This window comes from Cicer arietinum, chromosome 6 (genome assembly GCF_000331145.2).
Source record: "Cicer arietinum cultivar CDC Frontier isolate Library 1 chromosome 6, Cicar.CDCFrontier_v2.0, whole genome shotgun sequence".
Taxonomy (NCBI): domain Eukaryota; kingdom Viridiplantae; phylum Streptophyta; class Magnoliopsida; order Fabales; family Fabaceae; genus Cicer; species Cicer arietinum.
The window spans coordinates 20,054,700-20,064,078 of NC_021165.2; the positions used below are offsets into that span (position 1 = coordinate 20,054,700).

A 9,379-nucleotide genomic window follows, 5' to 3' on the forward strand; every position below is an offset into this window, starting at 1 on the left:
TAGATAGAATATTCAATCAACATAAATTTATGTAGGAGGCAACTATGACACTTGTTCAATGTCTGATGGTTTTGCTGCTGAATTCCATGTGAGTGAAATAAGAGACAAGTTCAATGTTTGATTATTAGCTACGTCCGTTCTCGATTTTTTATCATTAAATTTTTTCCTTTTTCTTCTAAAATTTCATTCTTTTAAAAAAATTAAAATATAATTAATGATATTTATTTTATAATCTCTAAAAATTAAAAAAAAAATATATTAAATAATTTTTTTACTTAATAAATAATAATAAAAAATAAACTAATTTAAATTTATTATTTTCATAGGTCTAACTTTAAAACAATTAAAATTTAAAAATTGAGGAAGTACTTGCGTAAAAAAGGGAACAGGTTACTTTCGTTTTGATTCCTTATTAACCACCCCAACGAGAAAGGATTCTCATGATCTATCTATAGTGATTCAATCTCAAACAAAAATAATGGTAGTGACACAGATCATTTGCTGAGACAATTATTAAGAAAGTGAAAAATAAAATACCGAGAAATTTGTGAAGCTTTGTAAGGTTAATATTGTCTTACTTCACATAACACAACACTTATCTAGTAATTTAATTATTTATTGTTATATTAATTTTCTTGTTTTCAAATGTAATAAATAAATAAAAGGAGCTTTTTTTTTAATTAAAAAAATATTTTTTAAGTATATTCAACATCTTTTCAATATACAAATTATAATTTGAATATTTTCGGTCAACATAAATATTTGTATGTTCTAAAAATGAATGTTGTTAATACGTATTAAAATACATAAATAAAATTAATTTATTTCGGTCAAGTGCGACTCAATTGCCTCAATTGCACCAAATAAAATTAAATTATTACTTATTACCATTTGATTGTAGAAAAAAAAAATTGTATAAGTAAAGTTAACATTCATATTTTAAAAAAAAGTATTAGTATATATAATGACAAATAATTAATAAATTTTTTCGTACATTTTTTTCTTTTATAATTTTTATTCATTCAGTAAACCTTTTCTTTCTTCCACACAATATCTTTTCTTTTTTTATTAATTTTAATCTTTTTTTTTCTTTTTGAAACTTTAATCTTTTTTCTTATTTTTATATTTGATTTATATCTCTAATTTTTCAAGTTGGCTGCCATATCACTATTAAGATATTCATCAAAGTTCATACTAGATATATATTCTTATAAAAATATAAAGCGAGAGTATGATACTCTAGTGTAAGGTAGAGAATATTTTAGGATTGATCAAAAAATCTATAAAAACAATCTAATTATATTTGTTTCACTTCATTGACATTTTTATTTTAATTCTTTCAATATACCAATTTCCATTAATTGTATCTAGAGTAAATATTATATAAAATTTCAAAATATATAATATAATATTTTATATTATTATATTATAAAGTTATAAAATAATTTCTTCTTTTTATTTTTTAATTTAATTTCATTTTATTTTGTTTTTTCTTCCTTATGCGAACAATATTAGTAATCACATTTTGATAATATGGTAAACTTATGAAATAATTTCTTATTTTTATTTTCTAATTTAATTTTGTTTTGTTTTTTACCTTCTTATGCCGTTAGTGTTGGTAATCATATTATCATAACATGGTAATTTTGGGTTGACCTCAAATAGTTATTGAAATTTTAGATAAAGATAAATCGTTAGGAAAAATCGTTAAGAAGAACTTAAATTAAAATCATAATCGTAATAATTTTTAATCAAAATTTATTAATCTATCAGCGAACTACATATTACTAGGATACTAATTTTTTTTAGAAATCATATATATTTTTTTAATTTAAAATTGTTATAATATTTTATTAATAATAATATGATGAATACAATTAAAGATTTCAATAAAAATACGGAGACTAACTAAATATATGACTATCCTTATTAATGTAAAAAGTTAAAAAAAAAAATATACACGTCAAATCAAAATGAAGACTTTAAAGACATTTTCAAATGCTTTTTAAAATGAAAATAATTGTTATGTGGACACATACATCTTAATATATATTTATCAAAATAATATCTGGACACAAACAAAAATATATATTGTTAAATTATTTTAAAAACATTCATTATTTTTTTTTTCTTTTTCTTTTTATTGTGAGTGTGTTCAAATGTTCTTATCTATACAATAATTACTCTCAAAATAAAAACCATTTCCATATTTACAACAATCAAACTAGAAATACATTTTTATAGTCATGAAATCAATATAGCAACTATTAACTTCAACCTATCTTTTAGAAATCAATTTTTGTATTGCACAAAACAAAGTATTATCGGATTTTTTTAAAGTGAAATTTAAATTACGACCAGTATACTTATAATTCTTATTTTAAATAATATCTATAAAACATATATATATATATATATATATATATATTAAAGTCTAAATCAAACTCCTTCAAATATATTCTCATAAAAATAGAGTTATATATATTCTCACAAAAATAGAGTTGGTGTGGCAAAAATATAGACATATTTAAAAATTATTAATCTCTAATTAAAATATAAATATTATGAATTGAAATAAATAAAAAAGACAATAAAACAATTAAACCAGGACTTAAATGATTTTTGATGTGTATGATGACTTCCCTAATTACAATGATACAATATTTAAATGGAAAGTTTCCTTTATATAATTATTATGATTTTTCTAATTATAATAATCAAATCAAAATAATCCTTACATAAGTAAAAAAAAATTGTGAAATTTCGAATTTAAAATTTGAACACCCAATTACACAAACACAAAAATTGATTACAATTTTCAATATCATTCTCATGTTTTTTTTACCTAAAATCAATTTCAACAATCTAACTCAAAACCAGTAGACTAAAATTTCAACTTTTAGATAATAAGGAATTAAATGAGTTTTTAAATGGTAACTTTTCTATTAAATAAATTTAGCTTAAATGGTGGAATTCTTATAATTCCAATTTAATAATAGAACAAAATGATGACAAATACAATAACTCAATATTAAAAAAAAACATATAAGAGTTACAATTTTTTTTATATATAAAATTTATTATCATGATAAATTAGAATTAGTATTTAAATAGAAAAATTATAATTGCATGTCTATAATAAAAATAAAAATCATGATAATATTTTTTCCAAAAAATAAATGCTTATAAAAATTTATTGAAAGATAATATAATATTAGTGTATTAAAAATTTGTCCAGGAATAAAACAAAATAGATTAAAATAATTAATATTGATAACATAAATGGATTTGAAATATTAATAACACACATAATAATTTTTTAATTAAATAAAAAATAAAAAATAAAACATGTACATTTTTTATAATATGCTCTCAATATAATATATTAATAATAATAATAATAATAATAATAATAATAATAATAATAATAATAGCAATAATTTTAAGATTAAATTTACACAATCAAAATATGTACCCAATCAAATTCAAAAATTATAAGTCTATTAAGCAAATCAATTTTTTAAAAAAAATTAATGCATCAAGAAATATTAATTTTATGAAAACAATAATAATTCAAATTTTACATTAATTTAAAAAAATATTATCCAAAAATATCTAATTAATGAAGTAAATATTAAAAAATACAAAATTAATTACAACTTTTTTTTTGTTAACATGTTATAGGTATGAAGTTTGCAACATTGTTTAATGGTGATTAATTTGGGTCGAATTTCTGTATGCAAGATACATTACTTTAATGGAAAAAAAATTATTAAAATAAAAAATTTTACATTAAATTATAAACAAGTTATCTAAAATCATCTAAATAATGAAGTAAATATTATAACAATACAAAATAAGTTACATGATTTTTTTTTTACCATGGTATAGATACAAAGTTTTTACTACTATTTAATGGTGATTAATTTTTATTATAAAATATGTGGGACACACAAAGCGGATTTCCGTTTGAAACTCCTTGATCACTTGCTTAAGAGGTTAAACTCTTTTACCGATTGGATCAATTCATTTTGGTACTTAGATATTTTATTTTTAGTTTTTCATAAGTTTCCTCTAATTGAGATAATTCTATTTGAGGCGGACACTAAAAGTAGTTACCTTTCTTAGCTAGAATTCAAACAATTCAATCCTGATTAGTAGTAATTTTATGTCTTTAATTGATTCAAAAATAAAATAATTTATTGATTAAAATAATAAATTTGATCAACAATATTTAAAATGAAAAAATAAATAATTTAATTTTTTAATTTCAATGATATAATTTTTAATAGTTTAAATTTTTGAAATATCTCATACAATTATTTACAAAAAAAAACTATATATTTAACAATTGATATAGTATTATAATATATATATATATATATATATATATATATATATATATATATATTCTTAATTTTAGCTCATATATATACACCAAAATGGTGATTTATTACAAAGCAAATATTACGGTTTTAATATTATTAATGAAATATATTGTTATTTATTGTCTCTTAATTTGTAACTCGCATCAAATGAATCTCCATTTATTGTCGTTATGATATGTAGGATAAGATAGAAAGATGATATGATATAAAGTTAGATAATGATATAATATGATGGTGTTCGGATAAAAATTATCATATTGTGTGTTTGATACACACATGATAATCAACATAATAACAAAGTTTTATTTTATCATGAATTTAGTACATCTCATCGTGACATGGTATAATATATATTATATAACAATAAAATTATCATTGTTAATAATTATATATTAGTTTTTTTAAAATTAACTTATTATATTTTATTTATTATAAATTAAAAAATACTAAAAAATTAAATTATTAATTAAATAATTTTATAATTAAAACCATCCGCTGATTCTACTAAACAAACAATTTTTTTAAAAAAAAATCACGAATAACTAAATAATTCAATTTTATTTGTTAGAATGTAAATAAATGTATGATATATATTATATGTAAATAGCAAAAACACCCTTGTAAACAAATTATATTTATTTTTTTAATTTCAATTAATTTTTATATTTTTATAATTTGGAATACTAATTTACTAAATTATATAAAAAAGACAAAACTACTTTTGTGATAAAATCATGAATATTTTTTAAATTAATTATTAATATTTCAGTTTATGTTTAATATCAAATTCTATTAATTATTTTTATATTTATATTTATATTTGATTAGAAATTTTTATTTTTTATTTTATTTCAATTTTATATTTTAGGCTAAATAGCACCCTGTGGTCACTTAACTTAATTTCAATTAACGTTTTAATATTTTTCTTTTTTATTTCTCGATTTGGTCCTTTATTTTAATTTTAAGTGACAATTTGATATTTTATATTTTAAAATATCAACAATATTATCCTTTTTTTTACAAAAATTCAAAAAACATCATCAAAATTTTAAAATAAAACCCATAAAATTAATAATAATCTTCAATATAATGCAAATTTCATCTAATGCATAGCTCAAATATTCAAATAATCTCATATTTTCATCTCCAACAACATCAAATAAAGAATGAAAATATGAGTTTATTTAAAGATTTAAGTTGAATTTGATGAAATATGTATTTTATTGAAGATGATAATGAATTTTATTTGAATTTTTGATGAAATTTTTGAAATTTTGTAAAAAGAAGGAAACATTGTTCATATTTTAAAATATAAAATATCAAATTGTCACTTAAAATTAAAATAAAGGACCAACTCAAAAAAAATATAAAAGACTAAAATGTTAACTGAAATTAAGTTAAGGGACCGCAAATACAATTTAGTATATATTTTATAAAAATAATTGAATAAATTACTGTTTTTATTACATGGTTTATAAGTGAGCTCATATTTAAGATAGAAATTTCAATTAAAAAATATATAATATAATAGAATTCTAAATTAACTTATCATTATTATTGATTTATGAAACACTAAATTCAAACGTATATAATAATTTATTTTATCATATCTCATATTTCGTTCATTAAACACCTAAAAATTCGTATCTCATATTTTGTTCATTAAACAGCCAAGTATGATGGTACCATAATGATCACTCCATTAGCTGCTTAGATCTTTATATAAGCAAAAATATGAAATTGTTTATTAAATTAGTGGAACCGAATCATGTATTAAAGACACTAAAAAAAGGAAAGTTACAATTATTCTCCAATTATTGAATGTACACTAGAAATGTGTCCACATGCATACACTCATTTGCATTTGAATTAGATCAGCACATAGTAAGCATATATCAGACCAAGTGGTAATCAGTGTAACTCAACATTAAAATACAAAAGCATTTTTTTCACCATTTTAACACATTGCATGCAGTAAAAATATTATGAGAGAAACTACTACGGACTCCCATAGATATCAACCATAGTTGCATTCACTGCAAGAAAATAGACATATACCTACAGTAACTTATAGTAACAAAATTAAAAACTGTAGGTATAGATAAGCTATACTCACAGATAAACTATTTATTGTTGGTATAGGTATTTTATACTTTCGGTGACATAAATTTGTCACTAATTGTTATAGTTACACAATTAAATATGTGGCTATAGACATCAAAACTTTTTTGTAAAGCAGCCAAAATCTTAATTATTTGTGAAAATAATTTTGTACAAACTTTTGCTCAATGTAAGCCAAAATAATTTCAATGGAGGCAAAATCCTAATTTTTTTAATGCACCCTATTTCAATGGAGCCAAAATCTTAATATTTTCAACGGAGGCAAAAAAAATTAACAGAGCCAAAATGTAAATCAGTACCAAATAAACCCTTTCTCCTAAAAACACATAAAACCTAAAACAAGTTGAGTTGTTCTTCGCTTTCACCCAATCCAAGCCCCAATCTAAATCCCTAACCTCTCAATCTACAACTATGTTTCCTTCTCCTTCTCATCGTCGATCAACCACCTTATCCCTGTCAATAAACCCCGAGCCCCAATCTGTTGCATTCTCGAGTTCGTTGAATCTCGAGTTGTGACCACTGTTCTCGTTGTTGCCGTAACCATTCTCGCACCACATCCACCGTTCTCGTTGTTGCCGTGACCGTTCTCGCACCACGTCCACCATTCTCGTCGTCACTGTGACCACCGTTCTCACATCACCAGTAAATATTGAATTTTTGTACTGTTAATGTATTTTTGCACAACCTGAACCTGTGACCGGTGTTGCTTTGAATTTATGTTTTGTTATTTCTGTGTTGTTCTTTGTAATTTCTGTTTTGTATTTTGTTTTGTAATTTATGTTTTATTATTTCTTTGTAATTTCTGTTTTGTTATTTCTGTGCTTTGAATCTTTGAAATTTCTGAACATGTGACTACAATATGGAAGTTTCAATGTACTTGATTTCAACAATAACATGGTTGTGTCAGGGTAGATATTGTTTGTACATACTAGAAAGCTCGAGAAAATTGTAAAATAATTAGATTGCACAAAAAATGTTTAAATTGATATTTTCTGTGAATTTGAAGTGCTGGTTTAAGGTGATTTGAACATAACCTTCATTGAAAAAGGAAAAGGTATTCCATCTGGTCTTGAAATAAATGCTACAAATCAACTTTTACTCACTTAAAGTCCAAGGCAAACTTTAGAGTACAAATACAAAATGTGAATCCTTTGAAGAGAAAACAAAAGCAGCATAATACTAATATATACTAGTTAGAGAAGCAATGGCTCGAAGAAGCCTTTGTCCAAGTCTTGAAATAAATGTGAAGCCTTTGTCCAAGTTACTCATTTATATTTTTGTGTTAGAGAAGCAATGGCTCGAAGAAGAAAGTTAAATATTCGACATCGAGCAAGTGATAATGAATAAATTCAGTCTACTTCTAATAATACAAACTCAACCAATGTAGAAGGAAGTAATGTTGCAGAAACTCGTTCTAGTCCTTGTCATGCAAAAGGTGTCATACATGAGTCTGTAGAATCTCACTCAATTCCCTCTGATATAGAAGTTGAAGAAGAACAAACTGAAAAAGGTATTAATTATATATTCTTTGTTTTGAAGTTTTATTTATATTGTTTTTATTATGACTTATATGCACACATAGTTTTATTGTCCTTTTGTTTTGTTTGTAGAAGTAGAGCCTAAATGGGCTAGAGGTCCCACAAAAATGTTAGATGTATGGGAAATGGAAGATGGTGATTTAATAATCGTTAATTTGGACAAATATGGTCGACCCATTGGCGAGAAAGGGACAACTCTAACTCGTTTCATTGGTGGCGTAGCTAGAAGGTATCAATATGCTGTTATCGACTACAAGTCATGGAAAGTCATGCCAAATGATTACAAAGAAGAAATGCTGAAATTAATAGAGGTATTATCATTATTCATTTAACTAATATAACATATTTTTTTAAGAAGTGAATTGAGATGTACAATTAACATGTTTTTTTGTTTTTGTGCTCTAACATGTTTGATGTACAATGATGATGTTAGGAATATTTGATGGATTAACAATTTATAATCATACTTATAGTTTAAGAATATAGATGTTTAGCACACTCAAACAACATCATAACATGTTGATAACTGTAAGAATACATTTAACTAATATAACATGTTTCTTTAACATCTGTTATTGTATAGAGTAAATTTGAGTTTGTTCCTCCAATAAATGACTTAACAAGAGAAATGTTAAAATCTGAGCTGAATGAGAAATGGAGGCAATGGAAGGGTGATCTAAAGTCAATGGCATATGACCCTACTAAAACAGAAGAAGAAGTTGCATCTCTTGTACCAGATGATAGGGTTGACCCAAATCAATATCGTGGTTTGGTTCATCATTGGTTTTCTGATGAAGGACAAGTAAGTCGTATATATTATGAGTAATATATTAAAGAGTTTATTATTAAGACTAATATTTTATTTCAATTGCAGAAAATAAGTAAAATTAATAGGCAAAATCGTGCTAAGTTTGAAGATGTTCGTTGTATGAGTTCAAAAAGTCTCCCAAAGTTTATTGATGAGAAGGTTTATTTCTATTTCTATTTTTATGGCTTTAATTTAAATTAAAAATGAAATGCATTTAACTTATTTGTTTGGTTGTAGATAAAAAAGGGCAAATGAGTGTTGCCTGGACGTAAAGAGATTTACATTGATACCCGCACTCGTAAAGATGGAACAATTGTCAATGAAAAGGCTGCAAGATTGATAATAATTAAACGGTACCAATATATAAAATGTGTATAAATTAAGTTTGACAAAGTGCTGAATTTTATTTTCAAATGTATGATGATTGTATTGGGTTTTTACTTGACCTTTTAGGAGATTTTGTACTTGTTAGCCTATATGCAGTGTTGAAGTTTTTTAATTGGATCTTATTGTAGTACTACATG

General features: G+C 23.1%; 1 long non-coding RNA gene across 1 annotated transcript; it reads left to right on the forward strand.

Moving 5' to 3' along the window:
- Nucleotides 1-8,344: 8,344 nt before the first annotated feature.
- Nucleotides 8,345-8,970, forward strand: LOC105852300 (uncharacterized). Its single transcript, XR_012163362.1, has 3 exons — nt 8,345-8,358; nt 8,631-8,849; nt 8,922-8,970. It is a non-coding gene; the product is annotated as an uncharacterized lncRNA (long non-coding RNA).
- Nucleotides 8,971-9,379: the final 409 nt, after the last annotated feature.